We start from the raw sequence: 4,376 nt of genomic DNA on the forward strand, positions 1-4,376 counted from the left end.
CTTCAAGTGTGTGAAAATCGCACCTTCAGTAGGTGTGGATGTTGTTTCATAAGAAAAATGGTGAAAATGCATAATTTCTGCCTATTTTTACACTAAAACCCGAGTTGGGTCGGGTTGACCCGGCTGGGTATCCATATTGACCATTAAACACTAAAAATCGCATAACTTTTCGCTCGGAACTCCGTTTTCGTTGAGGTTTTCGCCTACGTGTTCGTAACAAGATAATCTATAACTTTCAATAAAAATATTTCATGAAAGATCTTCAAGTAACAGCAGTTTTGCATATTTGTATGTGTTACGCTTTCCTTTACAAATTTGTCGTTTTTGACTTTGAGCTCGGAATCCCGCAAAATTTTTCCGACACTTCCAACAACTTCTAATAGGTCCCAAACTTAGTTCCAAAGCTTCACATTCTATCAAAAACCTCCCGATTGAGTATTGTGTGCGTAGTTCATCGAAATAGGACCGTAATTTAAAAAATTTGCCTAAAAGGCAATCTACACGACTTTTTCGACTTTCGTCACTTCTAACACTTCATATTAACTCATTCAAAGGTGTTCCAACCTTTACATCACCATTTAGATCATCCGTTTAAGTTTATTTCTCCCATTTAGGCACTTTAGTTATCTACCCAATTTTCATTTCGACTATGTACTTTGCATTTTGAACTTTCACATCATCTAGTTATGTCATTTGTGAGATGTTGGCATCAATCTTACATTCTACATCTCATTCCAACTATGAGTTCTACTTATAAATCACTAGTATACTTGGCATTTTAGCAACAAAAAAAAAATAAAAATTTAAATACACTTAATATGTAAAACATGCTTTAATATATAATGGATACTTAGAAGTATTAGTTAAGTATTAAGAGGGCGGATGTTACACCATCATGGTGAAAGAACTCCTTCAGTAGTTATGGCTCACTGCTGAAGTTGTTAACGTCGAAGTTAAGCCTGGACGCCCAGCGGAGCAGATCAACTTCACTTTCAATTGCATGGAAGTAAACTTTGGTGTTTCCACACTCCGGTCGTCTCTCCATCTTCCCAAGGGCCCCTTCGACAACGAACCATCCACCACCGAGATCATTGAGCTTCTCGATGCCATTGGCTACCAGTGGCCAATGAAGAAGAACTCCAATGCCCTCTGAAGTCCTTAAGGAAGATAGAGAAGAACAAGATGTCAGCCATTTGGCAATACATGTTTTCTCATTTCATCCAGTGCATGGGTGGAAAAACTGGAGGTCAGGACCAAACCTCTAGGATCGCCAAAAAGGGGGACCACCACGTCTCTAGCTGAAGCCTCTCAAAAGGCTTTAGTTATTGAAACTAGCCTTATCCCGAAGCCGTCTTCTGCTCACCCTCGCAGCTCTTCAGTGATCTCTCCCATCACTGTCGTATCAGTGGCACCTACCCCAACCGCCTCAGTGACCCAAATCACTGAAGGTATGAATATCAGCGCCACCACCGCTGAACACCCACGTCTCTTCTCGACCTTTTTCTATTCTCCTCCTTCTTTGGTCTTTACACATGTTGATGATGTATCAGCGACCGTCCTCTCTGATACTGAGACACGCACCACTGGACCTGAGGTTGCTCCTCTCGATGTTCCTCAGCATACAAATGTCCATCCTCTCGAGGACATCTTTGCTCACACCAGCGTCAATCCTTTTGATTTCACTAATGGCCCCTCAGGTATTCCATCTTCCTACCCTTTCTTTTCTTCTGACCTTGAGCCTTCAGCTCACACTTCTTCTTTTGCAGGTCCTTCTTCGATGCATCAGTCTGATCCTCAGGAAGCGGAAGAGGAAGAAAGAGACAAAGATGATGGAGGAGATGAAGAGATCGATGATGACTATGATATGGCATTAGATATCAAACTTCTCCTTCCAGCCGTTGATACCGTCCTCTGCAGGATCAACGAAGTCCACCAAGAGATGCCCCGCCAGGGTGATCTTGATGCGAACTTCCTTGCCATCCAGGCGGACATTCAAGAACTTCAGAGTCATCTCCAGACTCTCCAAGAAGCTGTTCAAGCCAACACCGATGCCATTGCTGTTCTTCACAGCAGGGTTGACGATGCTCAGGCTATCGTTGGTCAGCAGACTGGCCTTCTTCAACAGATCCTGGATGTTGTTAGTCAACCAACTCCAGTGATCCCACCTTCTTTCTCTGCCAGTGATCGCACCCAGCTCCATGAGACGCGTGAGGCAACGACAACTCTATCCAGCTCTTTGCAAAGGCTAGAGAAGATAATGGTTCTCTAGCATCAGCGCTTGGACGAACTCTCTGGCCAATTCTTTCAAGTCTTAGCTAGAGAGGGAGAGATGAGGTCCAATGCTGGTGAATCATTCGATGCTGCTCCTGCTCCTTCTCAGTCTGTTGGTCTAGTATCAGCTTCAGCTACAGTTGAAGCTGAGGCTCCTAGAGCTGAAGGGGTTGCTGCTCTTGTAATCACGACCACCAAATCTGCTCCAGCATAGGTTGTCGATGCTATCCCTAGAGATGATGCCCCTTCCATCACTGCTGGTGGTGATGATGAAGATAAAGATGAAGAAGATGATGAACCTACCATTCCAGATCCCAAAAGTGATCTAGATGGCGACAACGACGATGATGATGAAGATGACTTTACCATCAAGTACTAGAAGCCATCAACCATCACCAAGGGAGTTTCTCTCAGGGATTCTATATCCTAGGGGGAGCAAAGGCAAGGTGAATCTACTCCATCAGGGAACCAGGACCCCAAGTCCAAGGGCAAGGCGGTCGCTGAAGAAGGAAACTTGAAGGTATTGTTCAATATCCCTCAACAACCTTTGTTTGAAGACTCTACCTCTCAGGTAGTGATTACTTCAAACTATCAACTTCATATTCCATCAACAACCTGTGGTCGACTGGAGCGGGTACCTGATCAACCCGTCTCTTGTGCTCCTACCGACCAGCAGATGTCTCAGCTAAAGAAGTCACTCGACCAGACTAGAGTAAAAATCCTTCTTCGTACCTCTAGTGGTGGTAAGTTCAACATCTTGTCTGAAGTTGAAAGACTCGAGGCATTAAAGGTTGAAGAAGAGCTAGAGCTTCAAAAGAAGCAGACTGAGCTTGAAGCTGGCCAAGTCACTAGCTGAAAAGGTCCTTCCCAAAAAGAAGTCCAAGAAAAAGATGAACGCTGTCCAAGCTCAGGCTAAACTTCTTTCTATTGTAGAAGCTGAGCATGAGAAGAACCTGAAGCTGGCAGAAAAGGACAAGCGATGGAGCGAAGAAAAGCTGAAAAAGAGAATCAGTCCCCGCCTGATTATCAGCGTCAGCATCAGCGGACGTTTTAAAAATGGTGGAATGCTGGTCTCAATGCTCATCACCCGGGACAATCTTGATGACGTTACCGAGTACCCTTCCTACCTTGGTCGTTATGGATACAGCGAATCGATGGAGGTCAGGCAAGCCATTCAGCGATCCAAGTCGAGACACAAGAAACTTATCGAGGACACCATCAACGAGCTCATCCAAAGGATGTCCAGGTATGTCAAGGTCCCTAACAGGCCATCTCTGAAGAAAGGTGGGAAGAAGAAACGTAAGCTCTCTGATCCTAATGATGGACCATTCCTAAGGAACGAACATGAAACAAGGTTCTCCTTAGATGAAATCCTGAAGGGTCATCATTATACAGATATTTCTATGCTGAATCTTGACTTTCCAGATAAGGGTCCTTATACACCCAACTCTGTGCATTTTAAACCTGAGTTAGGAGTTATATTCCTTGACTATGAAGGTGAAGTCATATTTCAGTGAATGTCAGAGCTACATCTATGTCCAATGGGTCATCTGGTTTACCTCTTGCTCTGGATAGATGATAGCATGCTTGGAAAAGTCGTAGATCTGAAGATATGAAGGGAATTTCTACGTCAAAGAAACCTTGGTGAAGATGTTCCTGTTTACATAGATCAAAGTGTTCTAGAATAGTTTCTCTTTATAACAACAATCCACTTTTCCTTGTAACTTCTTGTACTATGTATACTTTCAGTTATTGTACTTATAATCTGTAAGCACTAGACATGTACTGTAATACTTGTAATATTTCCAATGACTAATAAAATGAGTATTCCATGTACTTCACTGAAAAAGATCCCTGAAAAAAGTAATAAGGATACAAGTCTATGAGTTCCAGTGTTACTTTTCACATTCACTGACAATCTATAAGTCAGTGAATAAGCTTTCAGTTTCAGTTTCCATACTTGTAATTTTCTTAGATATAACTTAAGAAAAATCTCAAGCTGAGACTAACTAACTGAAAAAGATCCCAAAATAGTAAAAAGGGACATGTACTTTATATGTAACTTTTCTTTACTATTATTTGATAAGACAACCTTCTTTATGTTG

The sequence above is a fragment of the Cynara cardunculus genome (genome assembly GCF_001531365.2).
Source record: "Cynara cardunculus var. scolymus isolate 2C chromosome LG 1, CcrdV1, whole genome shotgun sequence".
NCBI classification, from domain to species: domain Eukaryota; kingdom Viridiplantae; phylum Streptophyta; class Magnoliopsida; order Asterales; family Asteraceae; genus Cynara; species Cynara cardunculus.